The 26,592-nt window shown below is 44.2% G+C and overlaps 1 long non-coding RNA gene across 2 annotated transcripts in view; it reads right to left on the bottom strand.

Annotated features, from left to right (window-relative positions):
* Window positions 1-26,592, bottom strand: part of LOC307181183 — a 218,579-nt gene that overhangs the window by 24,924 nt on the left and 167,063 nt on the right. Inside the window, exons 4-5 of one of the 2 annotated variants that reach the window (XR_013826084.1) lie at window positions 18,282-18,363; window positions 16,712-16,784 (exon numbers count right to left, since the gene is read on the bottom strand). The exons of the other annotated variant lie outside the window; for it this stretch is intronic. This is a non-coding gene — a long non-coding RNA (uncharacterized lncRNA). Of the gene's footprint in view, window positions 1-16,711; window positions 16,785-18,281; window positions 18,364-26,592 lie in introns of those variants that run through there. 2 annotated transcript variants of the gene reach the window in all.

Genomic DNA, 26,592 nt, shown 5'->3' with positions numbered 1-26,592 from the left:
CACTTCCCCCCGGTCAAAAGGGCCATCTGAAAAAAGTGTAAAATCCAGAAAGGCAGGACAGGCCATGGAGAACTGGGAGCCTTGTTATGCTGAAGGGCGGGATGTAAATTGCCAACAAACACTCGGGAGAAGTGTATGGTGTTTCCTGAAACATCTAAAAAACAAAGCAACAGAGCCTAGGGCACTTCCACTTATGGTCCTTCCACTTATGGTCCTATAGCTTAGGGAATTTAAAATCAAAAAGACACAGCCACCCCAAAGTTTCGAACGGCTCTGTTTACAAGAACCTCGTTTACAGTACAAGTTCAACATCGCAGAAAGTGAAAAATGGATAAAAAAGTTGTGGTATTTACTTACAAAGCAATATCACTCAGCAGTGAAATCTGTGTCATCAGGTCCTTAACAGCACAATGAGTGGATTCAGGTATGATGATTCTAACTGAAATAAGTCACACAGAAAAAGAAACATCATAAGATATCATTAATACACGAAATGTAAACTTGGCTACACAGGAACTGAATTACAGAACAGAACAGGGTCTCAAATTTAGAAAACCAACTTATGCTTGCTTAAGGGGAAAGGTGAGTTGGGGTGCTGCATAAAACCAGAGATTGAAATGAGCACAGATAAAGTTCCTTAAGCCAAATATGGAATAGACAAGAGCTACTCCTTGCTCAACGAAATGGACTCAACACCCCATATTAAACGCCTAAGAATGTACCTGACTAGTAAGTATCTTAAAACCTATGGATTGCTATGTCTCCGAAAGAGAATCAAGCATGTGTACAGGGGCATAAACGCAGCAGTGATAGGATTGGAGAGGTTCGGTGAGCAAATGAAGACCCTTTGAAGTCATATTGCATGGTACCCATTCCACGGGTTTCAACTACCCAGGTTTTAGGTATTCTTCCTTCAGCTAAAACATGCATGTGGAACCCAAGTATGATCAACCATGTGAATGGGAGACGTGTTCAAATATGTCTCAGTTTTCCTCCCCTGGTACTCGGGTGCAACATTCCAGACGCTTTACTAACACTCTGCCCACTTGGAAAGTCAGCGCCTTTAACCTCCTGTTTGGCCCAGTTTGCAATTTCTGCGGAAGATGAACAGGAATAGCGAGAACCAATGAGAGGCTAGCTGGAGGTGTCTGGACGGGCAAATTTAACTCTCATTTCCCACCAGGAAGAGGAATTAACCAAAGGTTCAGCATGCCGGGCCGGAACCAGATTAGGGCCTGAAGCCATCCTGCGGTGTTGCTGCCAGGTCACAAGAAAGCGAGTTGAAGAAAGGAGCTCAGGGGCACTGCAATTGACAAACCAGCAGAGTTATAAATGACAGCTATCGTCCAAAAATAGACTGAAGTAAGGCTGCCAAGAGGACTTGAAAGCGGGGCAGAATTGCAGGAAACCAATTTCAGGAGGTAGACTGGAATTGCATTGAAAGCATAGGAAAAGAGGGAGAACGTCCACAATGATGCACTTGGCCAAAAAGGGCGTATGCGTTTTTTCCTGAATATATTCAGGAAAAAACGCTTACGCCCTTTTTGGCCAACCAAGCAAGCTTGCAAAGGAAATCTGCACTACAATGAAGTCTCACTTCCCCCCGGTCAAAAGGGCCATATGAAAAAAGTGTAAAATCCAGAAAGGCAACAGGCCATTGAAAACTGGGAGCCTTGTTATGCTGATGGGCGGGATGTAAATTGCCAACAGACACTTGGGAGAAGTGTATGGTGTTTCCTGAAACATCTAAAAAACAAAGCAACAGAGCCTAGGACACTTCCACTTATGGACCTATAGCTTAGGGAAATTAAAATCAAAAAGACACAGCCACCCCAAAGTTTGGAACGGCTCTGTTTACAAGAACCTCGTTTACAGTACAAGTTCAACATCGCAGAAAGTGAAAAATGGATAAAGAAGTTGTGGTATTCACTTACAAAGCAATATCACTCAGCAATGAAATCTATGTCATCAGGCCCTTAGCAGCACAATGAGTGGATTCAGGTATGATGATTCTAACTGAAATAAGTCACACAGAAAAAGAAACATCATAAGATATCAGTAATACACGGAATGGAAACTTGGCTACACAGGAACTGAATTACAGAACAGAACAGGGTCTCAAATTTAGAAAACCAACTTATGCTTGCTTAAGGGGAAAGGTGAGTTGGGGTGCTGCATAAAACCAGAGATTGAAATGAGCACAGATAAAGTTCCTTAAGCCAAATATGGAATAGACAAGAGCTACTCCTTGCTCAACGAAACGGACTCAACACCGCATATTAAATGCCTAAGAATGTACCTGACTAGTAAGTATCTTAAAACCTATGGATTGCTATGTCTCTGAAGGAGAATCAAGCATGTGTACAGGGGCATAAACGCAGCAGTGATAGGATTGGAGAGGTTCGGTGAGCAAATGAAGACCCTTTGAAGTCATATTGCATGGTACCCATTACACGGGTTTCAACTACCCAGGTTTTAGGTATTCTTCCTCAGCTAAAACATGCATGTGTAACTTAGAGTATGATCAACCATGTGATCGGGAGACGTGTTCAAATATGTCTTAGTTTTCCTCCCCTGGTACTCGGGTGCAACATTCCAGACGCTTTACTAACACTCTCCCCACTTGGAGAGTCAGCGCCTTTAACCTCCTGTTTGGCACAGTTTGCAATTTCTGCGGAAGATGAACAGGAATAGCGAGAACCAATGAGAGGCTAGCTGGAGGTGTCTGGACGGGCAAATTTAACTCTCATTTCCCACCAGGAAGAGGAAATAACCAAAGGCTCAGAGTGCCGTACCGGAACCAGATTAGGGCCTGAAGCCATCCTGCGGTGTTGCGGCCAGCTCAAAATAAAGCAAGTTGAAGAAAGGAGCTCAGGGGCACTGTAATTCACAAACCTGCAGAGTTATAAATGACAGCTATCGTCCAAAAATATACTGAAGTAAGGCAGCCAAGAGGACTTGAAAGCGGAGCAGAATTGCAGGAAACCGATTTCAGGAGGTAGACTGGAATTGCATTGAAAGCATAGGAAAAGAGGCAGAACGTCCACAATGATGCACTTGGCCAAAAAGGGCGTATGCGTTTTTTCCTGAATATATTCAGGAAAAAACGCATACGCCCTTTTTGGCCAACCAAGCAAGCTTGCAAAGGAAATCTGCACTACAATGAAGTCTCACTTCCCCCCGGTCAAAAGGGCCATCTGAAAAAAGTGTAAAATCCAGAAAGGCAGGACAGGCCATGGAGAACTGGGAGCCTTGTTATGCTGATGGGCGGGATGTAAATTGCCAACAGACACTTGGGAGAAGTGTATGGTGTTTCCTATAACATCTAAAAAACAAAGCAACAGAACCTAGGGCACTTCCACTTATGGTCCTATAGCTTAGGGAAATTAAAATCAAAAAGACACAGCCACCCCAAAGTTTGGAACGGCTCTGTTTACAAGAACCTCTTTACAGTACAAGTTCAACATCGCAGAAAGTGAAAAATGGATAAAGAAGTTGTGGTATTTACTTACAAAGCAATATCACTCAGCAATGAAATCTGTGTCATCAGGCCCTTAGCAGCACAATGAGTGGATTCAGGTATGATGATTCTAACTGAAATAAGTCACACAGAAAAAGAAACATCATAAGATATCAGTAATACACGGAATGGAAACTTGGCTACACAGGAACTGAATTACAGAACAGAACAGGGTCTCAAATTTAGAAAACCAACTTATGCTTGCTTAAGGGTAAAGGTGAGTTGGGGTGCTGCATAAAACCAGAGATTGAAATGAGCACAGATAAAGTTCCTTAAGCCAAATATGGAATAGAGAAGAGCTACTCCTTGCTCAACGAAATGGACTCAACACCCCATATTAAACGCCTAAGAATGTACCTGACTAGTAAGTATCTTAAAACCTATGGATTGCTATGTCTCCGAAAGAGAATCAAGCATGTGTACAGCGGCATAAACGCAGCAGTGATAGGATTGGAGAGGTTCGTGAGCAAATGAAGACCCTTTGAAGTCATACTGCATGGTACCCATTCCACGGGTTTCAACTACCCAGGTTTAAGGTATTCTTCCTTCAGCTAAAACATGCATGTGGAACCTAGAGTATGATCAACCATGTGATCGGGAGACGTGTTCAAATATGTCTCAGTTTTCGTAGGCTGGTACTCGGGTGCAACATTCCAGACGCTTTACTAACACTCTCCCCACTTGGAGAGTCAGCACCTTTAACCTCCTGTTTGGCCCAGTTTGCAATTTCTGTGGAAGATGAACAGGAATAGCGAGAACCATTGAAAGACTAGCTGGAGGTGTCTGGATGGGCAAATTTAACTCTCATTTCCCTCCAGGAAGAGGAATTAACCAAAGGCTCAGCGTGCCATACCGGAACCACATTAGGGCCTGAAGACATCCTGCGGTGTTGCGGCCAGCTCACAAGAAAGCGAGTTGAAGAAAGGAGCTCAGGGGCACTGTAATTCACAAACCGAAGAGTTATAAATGACAGCTATCGTCCAAAAATAGACTGAAGTAAGGCTGCCAAGAGGACTTGAAAGCGGGGCAGAATTGCAGGAAACCGATTTCAGGAGGTAGACTGGAATTGCATTTCAAGCATAGGAAAAGAGGCAGAACATCCACAGTGATGCACTTGGCCCAAAAGGGCGTATGCGTTTTTTCCTGAATATATTCAGGAAAAAACGCATACGCCCTTTTTGGCCAACCAAGCAAGCTTGCAAAGGAAATCTGCACTACAATGAAGTCTCACTTCCCCCCGGTCAAAAGGGCCATCTGAAAAAAGTGTAAAATCCAGAAAGGCAGGACAGGACATGGAGAACTGGGAGCCTTGTTATGCTGATGGGCGGGATGTAAATTGCCAACAGCCACTCCGGAGAAGTGTATGGTGTTTCCTGAAACATCTAAAAAACAAAGCAACAGAGCCTAGTGCACTTCCACTTATGGTCCTATAGCTTAGGGAAATTAAAATCAAAAAGACACAGCCACCCCAAAGTTTGGGACGCCTCTGTTTACAAGAACCTCGTTTACCGTACAAGTTCAATATCACAGAAAGTGAAAAATGGATAAAGAAGTTGTGGTACTCATGTACAAAGCAATATCACTCAGCAATGAAATCTATGTCACCAGGCCCGTAGCAGCATAATGAGTGTATTCGGGTATGGTGATTCTAACTGAAATAAGTCACACAGAAAAAGAAACATCAAAAAATATCACTAATACATGGAATTTAAACTTGGCTACAGAGGAACTGAATTACAAAACAGAACAGGGTCTCAAATTTAGAAAACCAACTTATGCTTGCTTAAGTGGAAAGGTGAGTTGGGGTGCTGCATAAAACCAGAGACTGAAATGAGCACAGATAAAGTTCCTTAAGCCAAATATGGAATAGACAAGAGCTACTCCTTGCTCAACGAAATGGACTCCACACCCCATATTAAACGCCTAAGAATATACCAGACTAGTAAGTATCTTAAAACCTATGGATTGCTATGTCTCCAAAAGAGAATGAAGCGTGTGTACAAGGGTCATTAACGCAGCAGTGATAGGATTGGAGAGATTCGGCGAGCAAATGAAGACCCTTTGAAGTCATATTGCACGGTACCCATTCCACGGGTCTTAACTCTCCAGGTTTAAGGTATTCTTCCTTCAGCTAAAACATGCATGTGGAACCCAAGTATGATCAACCATGTGAACGGGAGACGTGTTCAAATATGTCTCAGTTTTCCTCCCCTGGTACTCACGTGCAACATTCCAGACTCTTTACTAACACTCTCCCCAATTGGAGAGTCAGTGCCTTTAACCTCCTGTTTGGCACAGTTTGCAATTTCTGTGGAAGATGAACAGGAATAGCGAGAACCAATGAGAGGCTAGCTGGAGATGTCTGGACGGGCAAATTTAACTCTCATTTCCCACCAGGAAGAGGAAATAACCAAAGGCTCAGTGTGCCGTACCGGAACCAGATTAGGGCCTGAAGCCATCCTGCGGTGTTGCCGCCAGCTCAAAAGAAAGCGAGTTGAAGAAAGGAGCTCAGGGGCACTGTAATTCACAAACCTGCAGAGTTATAAATGACAGCTATCGTCCGAAAATAGACTGAAGTAAGGCTGCCAAGAGGACTTGAAAGCGGGGCAGAATTGCAGGAAACCGATTTCAGGAGGTAGACTGGAATTGCATTGAAAGCATAGGAAAAGAGGCAGAACGTCCACAATGATGCACTTGGCCAAAAAGGGCGTATGCGTTTTTTCCTGAATATATTCAGGAAAAAACGCATACGCCCTTTGTGGCCAACCAAGCAAGCTTGCAAAGGAAATCTGCACTACAATGAAGTCTCACTTCCCCCCGGTCAAAAGGGCCATCTGAAAAAAGTGTAAAATCCAGAAAGGCAACAGGCCATTGAGAACTGGGAGCCTTGTTATGCTGATGGGCGGGATGTAAATTGCCAACAGACACTCGGGTGAAGTGTATGGTGTTTCCTGAAACATCTAAAAAACAAAGCAACAGAGCCTAGGGCACTTCCACTTATGGTCCTATAGCTTAGGGAAATTAATATCAAAAAGACACAGCAACCCCAAAATTTGGGACGGCTCTTTTTACAGGAATCTCTTCTACGGCACAAGTTAAATATCCCAGAGAGCAAATAATGGATAAAGAAGTTGCGGTACTTCTGTACAACAGAATACCACTCAGCAATGAAATCTATGTCACCAGGCCCGTACCAGCATAATGAGTGGATTGAGGCACGATGATTCTAAGTGAAATAAGTCACACAGAAAAAGAAACATCATAAGGTATCACTAATACACGGAATGTGAACTTGGCTACACATGAACTGAATTACAAAACAGAACAGGGTCTCAAGTTTAGAAAACCAACTTATGCCTGCTTAAGGGGGAAGGTGAGTTGGGGTGCTGCATAAAAGCAGAGTTTGAAATTAGCACAGATACCGTTCCATAAGCCAAATATGTAATAGACAAGAGCTACCCCTTGCTCAACGAAATGGATTCAACAATGAGGTATCACCTCACACCTGGTAGAATAGGCATCATTGAAAATCTACAAACAAAAATGCTGGAAAGGGTGTGGAGAAAAGGAACCCTCTTCCACTATTGTTGGGAATATAAATTGATACAGTCATTATGGAGAACAATATGGAATTTCTTAAGAAACTAACAATAGAATTACCATATGATACAGCAATCCCAGTACTGGACATATACCCAGACAAAACCATAAATCAAAAAGAGTCATTCACCGCAATGTTCAATGCATCACTATTTACAATATCGAGGTAATGGAAGCAACCTAAATGCCCACAGACAGACGAATGCATAAAGCTGTGGTACATATATAAAATGGAATATTACTCAGCCATGAAAAGGAATGAAATTGGGTCATTTGTAGAGACGTCGATGGATCTAGAGACTGTCATACAGAGTGAAGTAAGTCAGAAAGAGAAAAACAAATCTTGTATATTCATGCATATATGTGGAACCTAGAAAAACTGTACAGATTAACCATTTTGCAAGGCATAAATAGAGCAACAGATGTAGACAACAAACGTATGGACAACAAGGGGGGAAAGCTGTTGGGGGGGTGGTGGTGGGAGGAGTTGAGAGACTGGGATTGGCATGTATACATTTATATGTATAAAATAGATAACCAATAAGAACCTGCTGTATAAAAATATAAAATAAAATTCAAAATTAAAAAGAAGTAAAATTTAAAAAATAAAACAGAAAAAACAATTATTCCCTGCACATACATGTATTTATATGAATAAATTATTTCCATGCTTATATCTGTAAATACAAAAAAGAGGAATAAAATCTACCTTGAACCAAAAACGAAAAAGAGAAAAAAAACACAGAACCCACCAGTTCCACAGAGGAAAACCGTATCAGGGCACTTGCTCCAGTTGTAAACAATTCTGAAGTTGGTCAGTGGTGGGGAATCGTCTCCCATTCAGCCAGCAGCCCCCACGCAACAAGCGTCCTCATTGCAAAGCTGGGGCACCGTGCCGAGGCATCTGTGAGTAAACGTGAGCTGAGCCCCAGGCCAGTTGCTGCTGAACTATTCCCACCCGTCCCAGGTAAAACACCTGAATATATACAAGGACTTGAAAGCCTAGAGGAAGGGCCATAGAGCCACACGAGTGACAGCATGCCGGCCGACTTGGTGCCTGCAGGCCAGCCAGGATGGTCCTGGCCCTGGGTGCTCTTCTGGAAGATTTCCATTTCCCTGCCTGAGATACCCGTCCTGTCCCTGCCCCCACTGCTTTTTTCCTTCCTCACCTCTGCCCAGGGAGAAATTCCAGCAGCAGGTATGGGTGACACATCCTCTTCTTTAGCAGGTGGCAGCCTGGCAACTGCTGCAGAAAGTCCAGCAGAGCCCCACTCACACTGGGCCACCCACAAAGCCGTGGCCTCTCACTCCCTCCCACCAGCCCAGCCCCGAGACTGCTGACAGGGCAGAGAAAATGGCGTCAGGCACGGCTGCAGGGGCTCTTGCTGCCTGGAGTGGTATTTATATTGATCTCAACCCAGGCACACCTGGGGAGGGCTGGCCGGCACGGTAAGGCTGCCCAGCTCAGCCAATCATCACCCCTCAGGGGCTCACAGTTGCAGAAAATGGAACTTGCTGAACCGGCCAGGTCCAAGGAACAGGTGTGGGCTCCTGAGAGTCAGGATAGACAAGGGGCTGCAGCTTTGGCTTGTTTTCTAATCATTTTATCTGGCCCATGAGTGGGAGACAACTTCAAGAAAACCCTCTCCTAATGAGAGGAACCCAGGAGTCAGGCAGAGGAGGGGTGGGTGGTGGTTGGAGACAGAGGCCTGGTGCCCCGGGTGCAGTGGAAGTCTCTGGAAGACCAGGTGGAGGGAGGCCTCACGGAGTGATGCCCAGGGTCACAGACCTGTCGCAGCTGCTGTTTGTTAGTTCAAGTCCTGCTCTGAGGTGCTCTGTGTCAGCTCTGAGCGACAGGTGAGCTGGGGGTGCTCTGCAATGAGGGCTATGTGCACGGTTCCTGTGTGCCCAGCCCTGCCACGGTACCTGCAAGGGTAGCTCTGTATCCTGGGAGGGGCCTGACCACGAGAGCCCCGTGGGCTGGGGTGGGGGTGGGGTACCTGCCCAGGTGAGCTCCATATTCTGGGATTGGTCTGACCACGAGAGCCCCATGGGCTGCTGGGGACCTGGTAAAGGATGTCAGGACAGTCAGTGAAGCCACCGAGGATATACCTCCAGTTGCTCCTAATTCCTACACCCTGCTGGTCATTCTACCAACCACCAGGACATGGTATTCTGTATTAGTCTTCAATGATGCCTTCTTTTGTATTCCATTAGTCCCAGAGTCACAAGAAATTTTGGCTTGTGAGTGGCAGGACTCAACATACAACTAAAACAATACTTCCGGGCCGTCTGGCCCCAAGGGTGCAAAAATTCCCACACCATCTTTGGGGAAAGCTTAGCTAAAGACCTAAAAGTTCTACCTCTGGAAAAGGAAACCCTCCTTCAATATGCAGACGACATTCTGATCACCAGCCCTACTAAGGAGGCCTCTGAACTACCAAGCCAATAAAGGATAGAAGTTGTCCAAGAAAAAGCTCAAATATCACAGACTGCGGTGACCTGCCTGGGCTTCATTCTCACAGAAGGTCAGAGAAGCCCATCCCAGGAAAGGGAAGAAACCATTTTCAGCCTTACCCCTTTCTAAAACTAGAAGACAGCTTAGGGGTTCCTGGGGAGGCCAGGGTTTGCTGCTTCTGGATCCCTAACTACAGTCTACTAGCTGGGCCTCTATATGAAACACTGAAAGGAAAAGATGATGATCCTTTTGAATAGAATCCAGAAGTGGCCTTTCAAGAATGGAAAGAGCAGTCAATTCAGACCCTTGCCCTGGAACTCCCTAATTTAGCTAAACTCTTTGACCTTTACATTCCCGGTGAAAGGTGAATCGCCATTGGAGAATTAGTGCAAAAACTGGGACCACTTGAAATGGAACAATGCAAGAATGCCATCCAGGTAGGATAAACTACGGTCACTAAGGAGCTTGGCCCACTGCCACATCTGGCCAAGATACTGGCGGTATCTAAAAACCTGGAAATCAGCAGCCCAAAAGGCCACCTCCCTCCTAAGGGAAAAGGACCCCACGTGGTGATCCTAACCACCAACCATGCCCTGAAGTTGCAGGGTTCGCTCCGTGGGCACACCGACCTCGAGTGAGGAGGCCCTCCAACTCCAACATCCAGAGAGATAACCGGGGGCAACAGGGCACCATGACGACTCGTGTGAACATCACTTGACCTGGAGTTTCTCTCATAAAACAACAAGAGTGTGTCCCAAAAGAGTAGACTACTGCTTGCAGGACTTACTGCACCCAGAGGGGAGCTAATAATCTTGGCGGGGGAACAGTATACCACACTGTCACCATAGAAAAGCCTACAGACACCGTGATGATGGTGGCCAATAAGACCGGCTGGACTCCTGTTTACTTCAAAAGGCTGTTGACTCAGTAGCCATCATGGTCCTTGATCACCACTGACCCTGGACTGTCTGGGAGTTGAGCGGGCAGGGCTCTGACACCTGGTGCTGTTTGTACGTTAATTCAGGGGCCTAATTGAAGAAAGCGCAGACTACTGGTCAGAGCATCTAGGCTGGCAGAGACGGTCAGCCTAAGGTGGCCGAACAAATGTGGGGCGGGGTGAAACCGGCCCCCACAGCGTCTCTGCACATCTCTTTCCTGGACCCTTAAAGGTCATTAGAATCTATAACACTTCCAATGCTGGTGCTCAGGTGGACGAGCAGGGAGGCAGGTGTCCTGGGGACAATCAACGTCACCGGGAGGCTGCTGGGGAGAAGCTCTGACCCTCGCCCCAGGGTATGAGGGCTCCCAACTCAGCACTCAGCAGTTACAGAAGAAGGGTCTGCACCCTCAGCACTCCAAGAATGAGGAACGGGACAAAAGGCAGAGGAGGGGTTTGTCCCCAGCAAAGCCCATTAAAAATCCCTGGGAGATAAAAATAGAATCTGGGCAATAAAGTCAAGTCTAACCTTTTTTATCCTTTGTGCTTTGTCTAATTTCACGTGCTCCTAGGGTCCCGCATGCAGAGGTTCCACACCCGGCACTTCAGACCAGATTTCCTAGTGCAGAATGACTGGGTCGACACCTCAGCTCCTGGGGCCCAGTGCAGACTCCACGATATAGAGCCTGAGCTACAGCCAACCCGGCCCTCGAGAGCTCCGCCGCCTCCCTCCCTCCCACTGACTCTGACAGGATCTCTACACAGCAGCCCAGCCCACAGCCCACGGGGTAGTGCATGCTCTCACCTCTCCATTCTCTGATCAAAATATAAAGTTTCCTTTGCTTGTGAACAAAACTCAGTCTCGATCTGTTGGCCCCAATGACACTGGGCAGGGGGACACTTGTTGGGGTCCACTCTGGAGGATCAGTAACAGAAATTGAGACTATTGTAACCTCAATGAACAGATGTGTGAGCCAAACTGTAGTTAACATAGAACAGTGTATAAGGCTCGGGTAAAATAAGATGTTTTTAACACTTCCATTTGATATTTCCATCACTTTTTATAAGCAAGTTCAGTGAAAAGGTTTGTCTTATTTGTCAGGTCAATATTAGAGAAACGAAGTGATTTCTTTCCAAGGATGTACAGCTAATAATCTTGGTTAAACCTTCAATCTTGTTTTAAATGCTTTTCCATTGAAAATGATACCTCTCTTTCAGCTCCCCCATTTCTGAGAAGTATAAAATCTTATAATTTATTATTACCAAAGGGGAAAGGTGGGAGGAGGGATAAATTAACAGTTTGGAATTAACACATACACACTGCTATGTATAAAATAGATCATCAACAAGGAACTACTGTATAGCACAGGGAACTACACTCAACATTTTGCAATAACCTATAAGGGGAAATAATCTGAAAAAGAATAGATATTTTTATTGACATCATCTATCAATGACAGTTAAAGTGTAGCCTAAGGGAAGCTGGTGGTGAGTGCTTCTGACCCTGAAGACTTCAATCATCTAAAGTTTGGACTCTGCCTACTTCCCAAGGCCCTTAATGAACATATGTGTAGCTGTAGCTTAAAAAATTCCCCAGTTTGGGTTTCGGGGAGACACTGATTTTGAAAAAGCCCTGGTGTTCTCCTTACATGAATGGGACTCTTCCTACTGCTAAAACATGTCTGTCACACCCAGAGGATGGTATACCGTCTGATCGGGAAGAGTTTGGAAAAGGCATCTCATCTCCTCATCTCCTGGTGCTCGGGTTCACCCCTCCAGCGTCTTTACTAACAGTCTCCCCACTTGGAGATGTCAGCACTGTCAACATCCTGTTGCGTACAGTTTGGAATTTGTCCAGAGGATGAAGCGGAAGGATGAGGAACAATGAGAGACAAGTCCTAGGTGTTCAGACAGGCACATGTCACTCTAATTTCCAATCAGGAAGACGAATTGACCAAAGGCTAGGGTTGCCCATGGAAACAGTATAGGGCTTGAGGAAATCCCGCTGCTTTGTGGCCAGTTCCCATAAACACAAGTTGAACAATGGAACTCAGGGGCAGTAAAATTCACAAAACTGCAGAGTTGAAAATATCCATCACTGAAAAATGTCTTGAGGAAAGTCAGAGAAAAGGACTTGTAAGCAAGGGAGAATGGCAGGAAAGGGATTTGAGGAGGTAGAAAGGACTCGCCATTAAGCACAAGAAAAGGAGCTGAACATTGCCAACATTGCCAACATTGCAGTTGGCCAAAATGGGTGTATGCGTTCTTTTCTGTATATATTCAAGAAAAGGGCATACACTTTTTTAGCCAACCAAACAGGTGGGCACTGGAAGTCAATACTACAAAAGATATCACTTCGCATCAGTCAGAAGAGCCATCCTCATAAAGCGTAAACAACAGAAATGCAGGACAGGGCAACGAGAAGAGGGAGCCCTGTGAGACTTATAGTGGAAATGTATATTGCCAACGGCCATTCTGGAGAAGTGTATTGTGTTTACTAAAGCATCTAAAAAATGAGCTACAGAGCATAGGGCACTTGCACTCATGGGCGTATATCTTGGGAAAAACAAAAATCGAGAGGACACAGGCACCCCAATGTTTACCCCCTCTCTGTTTAAAAGATCCTCGACTAGGATATAACTTAAATGTCTCTGGAGGGAAAAAATGGATAGAGATGTGGTACTTAGGTAGAGTGGAATATTATTCAGCCTGGAAATCAATGAAATATGGCCAGTTGTAACAACTCCAGAGGAGTTACGTATGATCATTCTAAGTGACAGAATTCAAAAAGAAAAAGACACATATCATAAGATATCACTTAAAGGTGGAATCCAAAATGGCTACACATGAAATAAATTACAAAACAAAAACATAGTCAAATATGTAGAAAACACGCATAAGGCTGCTAAACGGGAAAGGTGGGGAGGGGTGAGGCATCATCCAGGAGGTTGAAATTAGCAAAGATACCATTCCAAATACCAAACTGATAATCAACAAGGCCTACACGGTAGCTAAAAGAACTGCACTCAGCACACTCAAGTCACCGGAAAAGAATATATACGACTGGTAAGAATCTGAAAAAGAATTTATTGATGTCTCTCTGTACGTGAATCAAGTGGATGTACAGCAGCAAGAAACAGAGCTTTGAAAATCAGCTGTAACCAATATAGTAATAAATTGAAAAAAATAAACGACAGAGAGACAGAGAAAACCTCTTACAACTTTTCCTCAGGGACGGTGATGCAACATGGATTGAACACATCTAGACCCACAGCAGGATGAGACATAAGGCTGGAAACTGTTTGCACTAAGAGAAATGTGAGGTTGGGTGAGGAAATGCACACCCTTTAAAGTAATACTACCTGGTACCCATTCAATGGGTCCCAAATCTGCAGGTTCAAGGGATCTTCCTACAGCTAAAACATGCATGGAAAACCCAGAGGACTGTACACCATGTGATCGGGAGATGTGTCTAAAATGCTCCTCATTTATCCTCTCCTGGTGCTCCTGTTCACCATTCCAGCCACGCTACTTAGAATCTCCCCACTTGGAGAATCAGCACATTTAAACTTCTGTTTCACACATTTTGCAAATTGTGAGGAGGATGAACGGGAAGAGGGGGAACCAATGAGAGAAGAGTTGTAGGGGTTTGGACGGGCACATATCACTCTAATTTCCCATTAAGAATAAGAATTAAAGAAAGGCTCAGCCTGCCTCGCCGGAGCCAAAATAGGGCCTGAAGCAATCCTGTGGGTTTGAGGCCAGCTCACAAAAGAGCAACTTAAAAAATGGAGCTCAGGGTCACTGCAATTCACAAACCTGCAGAGTTATAAATGAAAACTAACGTCCAAAAATATGTTGAGGTAAGGCAAAGAAGAGGATCTGAATGCAAGACAGAATTGCAAGAAACAGATTTCAAGAGATAGATTGGACTCGTCTTTAACGCACATGAAAAGCGGCAGAATTTCGACAATGATGCAGTTGGCCCAAAAGGGCGTATGCGTTTTTTCCTGATTATATCCAGGAAAAAACGCATACGCACTTTATGGGCAACGAAGCAAGCAAGCAATGCAAATGTGCACAACAAAGAAGTCTCACTTCCCACCGGTCAAAAGGGCCATCCTAAAAAATTGTAAAAACCAGAAATGCAGGACAGGCCATGGAGAACAGGGAGCCTTTATACGCTGATGGGCAGTGTGTGAACTGCCGAGAGCCACTCTGGAGAAGTGTATGGTGGTTCCTAAATCATCTAAAAAACAGAGCTACAGAGCATAGGACACTTCCAATCATGGGAGTATATCTAGGGAAGTCTAAAAATCAACAAGACACAAGCACACCACAGTTTAGGGCTACTCTGTTTACAAGAACCTCAACTTCAGTACACCTTAAATATCCCAGGAAAGAGAACAATGGATAAAGAAGATGTGGTACTTATGTACAATGGAATATCTCTTCACCATGAAATCAATGTAATAAGGCTAGTAGAAGGATAAAGAGTGGATTTAGGTCCGATAATACTACTTGAAATAAGTCAAACAGAAAAAGAAACATATCATAAGATATCACTTATAGAGGGAGGGTAAATATGGCTGCACAAGAAATGAATTACAGAACAGAACAGTGTCTCACATTTAGAAAACACACTTATGTCAGCTTAAGGGGAAAGGAGAGGTGGGGTGATGCATAAAACCAGAGTTTGAAATTAGCACAGATACCGTTCAATAAACCAAATAGGTATTAGACAAGATCTACACCTTGCTCAATGAACAGGCCTCAACACACCCTATACACCGCAGAGAAATATATCTGAGGAATAAGAATCTTAAAACCCATGTATTGATATATCTCCATAAGGGAATCAAGTGTGTGCAGAGCGGCACAAACACAGCAGTGAAAAGGAGCTAAACCCCATTATAGAAATAAATTTTAAAAACAAAACGCTGAAACAATGAAAGAGAGAAAAATTCTTACAAAATTCGCTCAGGGGCTGTGATGCAACCTGGATTGACCACATATAAACCCACAGCTGGATAAGACATAAGGCTGGACACTTGGGGCTGACAGGATTGGTGAGCTTTGGTGAGCAACTGCCGAAAGTTTAATGCAATACTTCATGCTACTCATTCCAAGGGTCCCAACACTCCAGGTTGAAGGGAATCTTCCTACAGCTAAACCATGCTTGGGAAACCCAGCGACTGGTATACCATATGATCGGGAAAGGTTTCTAAAACGCACCTCATTTTTCCTCTCCTGGGGCTCCGGATCGACATTCCAGCCGCTTTACTAACAACATCCCCACATGGAGTCAATGCCTTTAAGTTCTGGTATCACACAGTCTGCAGTTAGTGCAGAGGATGAATGGGAATAGGGGGAACCAGTGAGAAACTAGCTGTAGCGGTTTCAATGGGCACATGTCACTCTAATATCACATCAGTAAGAAGAATTAACCAAAGGCACAGCAAGGTGCCCCAGAAGAAAAATAGGGCTTCAAGGAATCCTGTGGTTACGGGGCAAGACCACAAAAATAAGAGCTAAAAAATGGAGCTAAGGGCCACTGCAATTCAAAAACCTGCAGAGTTATAAAGGCCAACTATTTTTAAAAAATATATTGAGGTAAGGCTATGAAGAGGCATTGAAAGCAAGGAAGAATTGCAGGAAACTGATTTCAGGAGGTAGACTGGAATTGCATTGAAAGCATATGAAGAGAGTCAGAAACTCGACAATGATGCACTTGGCCAAAAAGGACGTATGCGTTTTTTCCTGAATATATTCAGGAAAAAACGCATACGCCCTTTTTGGCCAACCAAGCAAGCTTGCAAAGGAAATCTGCACTACAATGAAGTCTCACTTCCACCTGGTCAAAAGGGCCATCTGAAAAAAGTGTAAAATCCATAAAGGCACGACAGGCCATGGAGAACTGGGAGCCTTGTTATGCTGATGGGTGGGATGTAAATTGCCAACAGCCACTCTGGAGAAGTGTATGGTGTTTCCTGAAACATCAAAAAAACAAAGCAACAGAGCCTAGGGCACTTCCACTTATGGTCCTATAGCTTAGGGAAATTAAAATCAAAAAGACACAGCCACCCCAAAGTTTGGGACGGCTCTGTTTACAAGAACCTCGTTTACGGTACAAGTTCAATATCGCAGAAAGTGAAAAATGGATAAAGAACTTGTGGTACTTACGTACAATGCAATATCACTCAGCAATGAAATCTATGTAATCAGGCCCGAAGCAGCATAATGAGTGCATTCAGGTATGATGATTCGAACTGAAATAAGTCACACAGAAAAGAAACATCATAAGGTATCATTAATACACAGAATGTCGACTTGGCTACACATGAACTGAATTACAAAACAGAACAGTGTCTCATGTTTAGAAAACCAACTTATGCTTGCTTAAGGGGGAAGGTGAGTTGGGGTGCTGCATAAAACCAGAGATTGAAATGAGCACAGATAAAGTTCCTTAAGCCAAATATGGAATAGACAAGAGCTACTCCTTGCTCAACGAAATGGACTCAACACCCCATATTAAACGCCTAAGAATATACCTGACTAGTAAGTATCTTAAAACCTATAGATTGCTATGTCTCCAAAAGAGAACCAAGCGTGTGTACAGGGGCATAAACGCAGCGGTGATAGGATTGGAGAGGTTCGGTGAGCAAATGAAGACCCTTTGAAGTCATATTGCATGGTACCCATTACACGGGTCTCAACTCTCCAGGTTTAAGGTATTCTTCCTTCAGCTAAAACATGCATGTGGAACCCAGAGTATGATCAACCGTGTGAACGGGAGACGTGTTCAAATATGTCTCAGTTTTCCTCCCCTGGTACTCGGGTGCAACATTCCAGACGCTTTACTAACACTCTCCCCACTTGGAGAGTCAGCACCTTTAACCTCCTGCTTGGCCCCGTTTGCAATTTCTGCGGAAGATGAACAGGAATAGCGAGAACCAATGAGAGACTAGCTGGAGGTGTCTGGACAGGCAAATTTAACTCTCATTTCCCACCAGAAAGAGGAAATAACCAAAGGCTCAGCATGCCGTGCCGGAACCAGATTAGGGCCTGAAGCCATCCAGCGGTTTTGCGGCCAGCTCACAAGAAAACGAGTTGAAGAAAGGAGCTCAGGGGCACTGTAATTCACAAACCTGCAGAGTTATAAATGACAGCTATCGTCCAAAAATAGACTGAAGTAAGGCTGCCAAGAGGACTTGAAAGCGGGGCAGAATTGCAGGAAACCGATTTCAGGAGGTAGACTGGAATTGCATTGAAAGCATAGGAAAAGAGGCAGAACGTCCACAATGATGCACTTGGCCAAAAAGGGCGTATGCGTTTTTTCCTGAATATATTCAGGAAAAAACGCATACGCCCTTTTTGGCCAACCAAGCAAGCTTGCAAAGGAAATCTGCACTACAATGAAGTCTCACTTCCCCCCGGTCAAAAGGGCCATCTGAAAAAAGTGTAAAATCCAGAAAGGCAGGACAGGCCATGGAGAACTGGGAGCCTTGTTATGCTGATGGGCGGGATGTAAATTGCCAACAGACACTCGGGAGAAATGTATGGTGTTTCCTGAAACATCGAAAAAACAAAGCAACAGAGCCTAGGGCACTTCCACTTATGGTCCTATAGCTTAGGGAAATTAAAATCAAAAAGACACAGCCACCCCAAAGTTTGGGACGCCTCTGTTTACAAGAACCTCGTTTACAGTACAAATTCAACATCGCAGAAAATGAAAAATGGATAAAGAAGCTGTGGTATTTACTTACAAAGCAGTATCACTCAGCAATGAAATCTATGTCATCAGGCCCTTAGCAGCACAATGAGTGGATTCAGGTATGATTATTCTAACTGAAATAAGTCACACAGAAAAAGAAACATCATAAGATATCAGTAATACACGGAATGGAAACTTGGCTACACAGGAACTGAATTACAGAACAGAACAGGGTCTCAAATTTAGAAAACCAACTTATGCTTGCTTAAGGTTAAAGGTGAGTTGGGGTGCTGCATAAAACCAGAGATTGAAATGAGCACAGATAAAGTTCCTTAAGCCAAATATGGAATAGACGAGCTACTCCTTGCTCAACGAAATGGACTCAACACCGCATATTAAACGCCTAAGAATGTACCTGACTAGTAAGTATCTTAAAACCTATGGATTGCTATGTCTCCGAAAGAGAATCAAGCATGTGTACAGGGGCATAAATGCAGCAGTGATAGGATTGGAGAGGTTCGGTGAGCAAATGAAGACCCTTTGAAGTCATATTGCATGGTACCCATTCCACGGGTTTCAACTACCCAGGTTTAAGGTATTCTTCCTTCAGCTAAAACATGCATGTGGAACCCAGAGTATGATCATCCGTGTGAACGGGAGACGTGTTCAAATATGTCTCAGTTTTCGTACCCTGGTACTCGGGTGCAACATTCCAGACGCTTTACTAACACTCTCCCGACTTGGAGAGTCAGTCCCTTTAACCTCCTGTTTGGCCCAGTTTGCAATTTCTGCGGAAGATGAACAGGAATAGCGAGAACCAATGAGAGACTAGCTGGAGGTGTCTGGACTGGCAAATTTAACTCTCATTTCCCACCAGGAAGAGGAATTAACCAAAGGCTCAGCGTGCCGTGCCAGAACCAGATTAGGGCCTGAAGCCATCCTGCGGTGTTGCGCCCAGCTCACAAGAAAGCGAGTTGAAGAAAGGAGCTCAGGGGCACTGTAATTCACAAACCTGCAGAGTTATAAATGACAGCTATCGTCCAAAAATAGACTGAAGTAAGGCTGCCAAGAGGACTTGAAAGCGGGGCAGAATTGCAGGAAACCGATTTCAGGAGGTAGACTGGAATTGCATTGAAAGCATAGGAAAAGAGGCAGAACGTCCACAATGATGCACTTGGCCAAAAAGGGCGTATGCGTTTTTTCCTGAATATATTCAGGAAAAAACGCATACGCCCTTTTTGGCCAACCAAGCAAGCTTGCAAAGGAAATCTGCACTACAATGAAGTCTCACTTCCCCCGGTCAAAAGGGCCATCTGAAAAAAGTGTAAAATCCAGAAAGGCAGGACAGGCCATGGAGAACTGGGAGCCTTGTTATGCTGATGGGCGGGATGTAAATTGCCAACAACCACTCCGGAGAAGTGTATGGTGCATCCTGAAACATCTAAAAAACAAAGCAACAGAGCCTAGGCACTTCCACTTATGGTCCTATAGCTTAGGGTATTTAAAATCAAAAAGACACAGCCACCCCAAAGTTTGGAACGGCTCTGTTTACAAGAACCTCCTTTACAGTACAAGTTCAACATCGCAGAAAGTGAAAAATGGATAAAAAAGTTGTGGTATTTACTTAGAAAGCAATATCACTCAGCAATGAAATCTGTGTCATCAGGCCCTTAGCAGCACAATGAGTGGATTCAGGTATGATGATTCTAACTGAAATAAGTCACACAGAAAAAGTAACATCATAAGATATCACTAATACACGGAATGTAAACTTGACTACACAGGAACTGCATTCCAAAACAGAACAGGGTCTCAAATTTAGAAAACCAACTTATGCTTGCTTAAGGGGAAAGTTGAGTTGGGGTGCTGCATAAAACCGGAGATTGAAATGAGCACAGATAAAGTTCCTTAAGCCAAATATGGAATAGACAAGAGCTACTCCTTGCTCAACGAAATGGACTCAACACCCCATATTAAACGCCTAAGAATGTACCTGACTAGTAAGTATCTTAAAACCTATGGATTGCTATGTCTCCAAAAGAGAATCAAGCATGTGTACAGGGGCATAAACGCAGCAGTGATAGGATTGGAGAGGTTCGGTGAGCAAATGAAGACCCTTTGAAGTCATATTGCACGGTACCCATTCCACGGGTCTCAACTCTCCAGGTTTAAGGTATTCTTCCTTCAGCTAAAACATGCATGTGGAACCCAGAGTATGATCAACCATGTGATCGGGAGACGTGTTCAAATATTTCTCAGTTTTCGTACCCTGGTACTCGGGTGCAACATTCCAGACGCTTTACTAACACTCTCCCGACTTGGAGAGTCAGTCCCTTTAACCTCCTGTTTGGCCCAGTTTGCAATTTCTGCGGAAGATGAACAGGAATAGCGAGAACCAATGAGAGACTAGCTGGAGGTGTCTGAACGGGCAAATTGAACTCTCATTTCCCACCAGGAAGAGGAATTAACCAAAGGCTCAGTGTGCCGTGCCAGAACCAGATTAGGGCCTGAAGCCATCCTGCGGTGTTGCGGCCAGGTCACAAGAAAGCGAGTTGAAGAAAGGAGCTCAGGGGCACTGTAATTCACAAACCTGCAGAGTTATAAATGACAGCTATCGTCCAAAAATAGACTGAAGTAAGGCTGCCAAGAGGACTTGAAAGCGGGGCAGAATTGCAGGAAACCGATTTCAGGAGGTAGACTGGAATTGTATTGAAAGCATAGGAAAAGAGGCAGAACGTCCACAATGATGCACTTGGCCAAAAAGGGCGTATGCGTTTTTTCCTGAATATATTCAGGAAAAAACGCATACGCCCTTTTTGGCCAACCAAGCAAGCTTGCAAAGGAAATCTGCACTACAATGAAGTCTCACTTCCCCCCGGTCAAAAGGGCCATCTGAAAAAAGTGTAAAATCCAGAAAGGCAGGACAGGCCATGGAGAACTGGGAGCCTTGTTATGCTGATGGGCGGGATGTAAATTGCCAACAGACACTCGGGAGAAGTGTATGGTGTTTCCTGAAACACCTAAAAAACAAAGCAACAGAGCCTAGGGCACTTCCACTTATGGTCCTATAGCTTAGGGAAATTAAAATCAAAAAGACACAGCCACCCCAAAGTTTGGGACGCCTCTGTTTACAAGAACCTCGTTTACCGTACAAGTTCAATATCACAGAAAGTGAAAAATGGATAAAGAACTTGTGGTACTTACGTACAATGCAGTATCACTCAGCAATGAAATCTATGTCATCAGGCCCGTAGCAGCATAATGAGTGGATTCAGGTACGATGATTCTAACTGAAATAAGTCACACAGAAAAAGAAACATCATAAGATATCAGTAATACACGGAATGTAAACTTGGCTACACAGGAACTGCATTCCAAAACAGAACAGGGTCTCAAATTTAGAAAACCAACTTATGCTTGCTTAAGGGGAAAGATGAGTTGGGGTGCTGCATAAAACCAGAGATTGAAATGAGCACAGATAAAGTTCCTTAAGCCAAATATGGAATAGACAAGAGCTACTCCTTGCTCAACGAAATGAACTCAAAACCCCATATTAAATGCCTAAGAATGTACCTGACTAGTAAGTATCTTAAAACCTATGGATTGCTATGTCTCCAAAAGAGAATCAAGCATGTGTACAGGGGCATAAACGCAGCAGTGATAGGATTGGAGAGGTTCGGTGAGCAAATGAAGACCCTTTGAAATCATATTGCACGGTACCCATTCCACGGGTCTCAACTCTCCAGGTTTAAGGTATTCTTCCTTCAGCTAAAACATGCATGTGGAACCCAGAGTATGATCAACCATGTGATCGGGAGACGTGTTCAAATATGTCTCAGTTTTCCTCCCCTGGTACTCGGGTGCAACATTCCAGATCCTTTACTAACACTCTCCCCAGTTGGAGAGTCAGCGCCTTTAAACTCCTGTTTGGCCCAGTTTGCAATTTCTGCGGAAGATGAACAGGAATAGCGAGAACCAATGACAGACTAGCTGGAGGTGTCTGAACGGGCAAATTTAACTCTCATTTCCCACCAGGAAGAGGAATTAACCAAAGGCTCAGCGTGCCGTGCCGGAACCAGATTAGGGCCTGAAGCCATCCTGCGGTGTTGCGGCCAGGTCACAAGAAAGCGAGTTGAAGAAAGGAGCTCAGGGGCACTGTAATTCACAAACCTGCAGAGTTATAAATGACAGCTATCGTCCAAAAATAGACTGAAGTAAGGCTGCCAAGAGGACTTGAAAGCGGGGCAGAATTGCAGGAAACCGATTTCAGGAGGTAGAGTGGAATTGCATTGAAAGCATAGGAAAAGAGGCAGAACGTCCACAATGATGCACTTGGCCAAAAAGGGCGTATGCGTTTTTTCCTGAATATATTCAGGAAAAAACGCATACGCCCTTTTTGGCCAACCAAGCAAGCTTGCAAAGGAAATCTGCACTACAACGAAGTCTCACTTCCCCCCGGTCAAAAGGGCCATCTGAAAAAAGTGTAAAATCCAGAAAGGCAGGACAGGCCATGGAGAACTGGGAGCCTTGTTATGCTGATGGGCGGGATGTAAATTGCCAACAGACACTCGGGAGAAGTGTATGGTGTTTCCTGAAACACCTAAAAAACAAAGCAACAGAGCCTAGGGCACTTCCACTTATGGTCCTATAGCTTAGGGAAATTAAAATCAAAAAGACACAGCCACCCCAAAGTTTGGAACGGCTCTGTTTACAAGAACCTCGTTTACCGTACAAGTTCAATATCACAGAAAGTGAAAAATGGATAAAGAACTTGTGGTACTTACGTACAATGCAGTATCACTCAGCAATGAAATCTATGTCATCAGGCCCGTAGCAGCATAATGAGTGGATTCAGGTACGATGATTCTAACTGAAATAAGTCACACAGAAAAAGAAACATCATAAGATATCAGTAATACACGGAATGTAAACTTGGCTACACAGGAACTGCATTCCAAAACAGAACAGGGTCTCAAATTTAGAAAACCTACTTATGCTTGCTTAAGGGGAAAGGTGAGTTGGGGTGCTGCATAAAATCAGAGATTGAAATGAGCACAGATAAAGTTCCTTAAGCCAAATATGGAATAGACAAGAGCTACTCCTTGCTCAACGAAATGGACTCAAAACCCCATATTAAATGCCTAAGAATGTACCTGACTAGTAAGTATCTTAAAACCTATGGATTGCTATGTCTCCAAAAGAGAATCAAGCGTGTGTACAGGGGCATAAACGCAGCAGTGATAGGATTGGAGAGGTTCGGTGAGCAAATGAAGACCCTTTGAAGTCATATTGCACGGTACCCATTCCACGGGTCTCAACTCTCCAGGTTTAAGGTATTCTTCCTTCAGCTAAAACATGCATGTGGAACCCAGAGTATGATCAACCATGTGAACGGGAGACGTGTTCAAATATGTCTCAGTTTTCCTACCCTGGTACTCGGGTGCAACATTCCAGATGCTTTACTAACACTCTCCCGACTTGGAGAGTCAGTCCCTTTAACCTCCTGTTTGGCCCAGTTTGCAATTTCTGCGGAAGATGAACAGGAATAGCGAGAACCAATGAGAGGCTAGCTGGAGGTGTCTGGACGGGCAAATTTAACTCTCATTTCCCACCAGGAAGAGGAATTAACCAAAGGCTCAGCATGCCGGGCCGGAACCAGATTAGGGCCTGAAGCCATCCTGCGGTGTTGCGGCCAGCTCACAAGAAAGCGAGTTGAAGAAAGGAGCTCAGGGGCACTGTAATTCACAAACCTGCAGAGTTATAAATGACAGCTATCGTCCAAAAATAGACTGAAGTAAGGCTGCCAAGAGGACTTGAAAGCGGGGCAGAATTGCAGGAAACCGATTTCAGGAGGTAGACTGGAATTGTATTGAAAGCATAGGAAAAGAGGCAGAACGTCCACAATGATGCACTTGGCCAAAAAGGGCGTATGCGTTTTTTCCTGAATATATTCAGGAAAAAACGCATACGCACTTTTTGGCCAACCAAGCAAGCTTGCAAAGGAAATCTGCACTACAATGAAGTCTCACTTCCCCCCGGTCAAAAGGGCCATCTGAAAAAAGTGTAAAATCCAGAAAGGCAGGACAGGCCATGGAGAACTGGGAGCCTTGTTATGCTGATGGGCGGGATGTAAATTGCCAACAGACACTTGGGAGAAGTGTATGGTGTTTCCTGAAACATCTAAAAAACAAAGCAACAGAGCCTAGGGCACTTCCACTTATGGTCCTATAGCTTAGGGAAATTAAAATCAAAAAGACACAGCCACCCCAAAGTTTGGAACGGCTCTGTTTACAAGAACCTCGTTTACAGTACAAGTTCAACATCGCAGAAAGTGAAAAATGGATAAAGAAGTTGTGGTAATCACTTACAAAGCAATATCACTCAGCAATGAAATCTATGTCATCAGGCCCTTAGCAGCACAATGAGTGGATTCAGGTATGATGATTCTAACTGAAATAAGTCACACAGAAAAAGAAACATCATAAGATATCAGTAATACACGGAATGGAAACTTGGCTACACAGGAACTGAATTACAGAACAGAACAGGGTCTCAAATTTAGAAAACCAACTTATGCTTGCTTAAGGGTAAAGGTGAGTTGGGGTGCTGCATAAAACCAGAGATTGAAATGAGCACAGATAAAGTTCCTTAAGCCAAATATGGAATAGACAAGAGCTACTCCTTGCTCAACGAAATGGACTCAACACCGCATATTAAACGCCTAAGAATGTACCTGACTAGTAAGTACCTTAAAACCTATGGATTGCTATGTCTCCGAAAGAGAATCAAGCATGTGTACAGGGGCATAAACGCAGCAGTGATAGGATTGGAGAGGTTCGGTGAGCAAATGAAGACCCTTTGAAGTCATATTGCATGGTACCCATTACACGGGTCTCAACTCTCCAGGTTTAAGGTATTCTTCCTTCAGCTAAAACATGCATGTGGAACCCAAGTATGATCAACCATGTGAACGGGAGACGTGTTCAAATATGTCTCAGTTTTCCTCCCCTGGTACTCGGGTGCAACATTCCAGACGCTTTACTAACAGTCTCCCCACTTGGAGAGTCAGCGCCTTTAACCTCCTGTTTGGCCCAGTTTGCAATTTCTGCGGAAGATGAACAGGAATAGCGAGAACCAATGAGAGGCTAGCTGGAGGTGTCTGGACGGGCAAATTTAACTCTCATTTCCCAACAGGAAGAGGAAATAACCAAAGGCTCAGCGTGCCGTACCGGAACCAGATTAGGGCCTGAAGCCATCCTGCGGTGTTGCGGCCAGCTCAAAAGAAAGCGAGTTGAAGAAAGGAGCTCAGGGGCACTGTAATTCACAAACCTGCAGAGTTATAAATGACAGCTATCGTCCAAAAATAGACTGAAGTAAGGCTGCCAAGAGGACTTGAAAGCGGGGCAGAATTGCAGGAAACCGATTTCAGGAGGTAGACTGGAATTGCATTGAAAGCATAGGAAAAGAGGCAGAACGTCCACAATGATGCACTTGGCCAAAAAGGGCGTATGCGTTTTTTCCTGAATATATTCAGGAAAAAACGCATACGCCCTTTTTGGCCAACCAAGCAAGCTTGCAAAGGAAATCTGCACTACAATGAAGTCTCACTTCCCCCCGGTCAAAAAGGCCATCTGAAAAAAGTGTAAAATCCAGAAAGGCAGGACAGGCCATGGAGAACTGGGAGCCTTGTTATGCTGATGGGCGGGATGTAAATTGCCAACAACCACTCGGGAGAAGTGTATGGTGTTTCCTGAAACATCTAAAAAACAAGGCAACAGAACCTAGGGCACTTCCACTTATGGTCCTATAGCTTAGGGAAATTAAAATCAAAAAGACACAGCCACCCCAAAGTTTGGAACGGCTCTGTTTACAAGATACTCGTTTACAGTACAAGTTCAACATCGCAGAAAGTGAAAAATGGATAAAGAAGTTGTGGTATTTACTTACAAAGCAATATCACTCAGCAATGAAATCTGTGTCATCAGGCCCTTAGCAGCACAATGAGTGGATTCAGGTATGATGATTCTAACTGAAATAAGTCACACAGAAAAAGAAACATCATAAGATATCTGTAATACACGGAATGTAAACTTGGCTACACAGGAACTGAATTACAGAACAGAACAGGGTCTCAAATTTAGAAAACCAACTTATGCTTGCTTAAGGGTAAAGGTGAGTTGGGGTGCTGCATAAAACCAGAGATTGAAATGAGCACAGATAAAGTTCCTTAAGCCAAATATGGAATAGACAAGAGCTACTCCTTGCTCAACGAAATGGACTCAACACCCCATATTAACGCCTAAGAATGTACGTGACTAGTAAGTATCTTAAAACCTATGGATTGCTATGTCTCCGAAAGAGAA

This window comes from Stenella coeruleoalba (genome assembly GCF_951394435.1).
Source record: "Stenella coeruleoalba genome assembly, contig: scaffold_140, whole genome shotgun sequence".
Taxonomy (NCBI): domain Eukaryota; kingdom Metazoa; phylum Chordata; class Mammalia; order Artiodactyla; family Delphinidae; genus Stenella; species Stenella coeruleoalba.
This window is presented reverse-complemented; position numbering and strand designations above follow the sequence as displayed.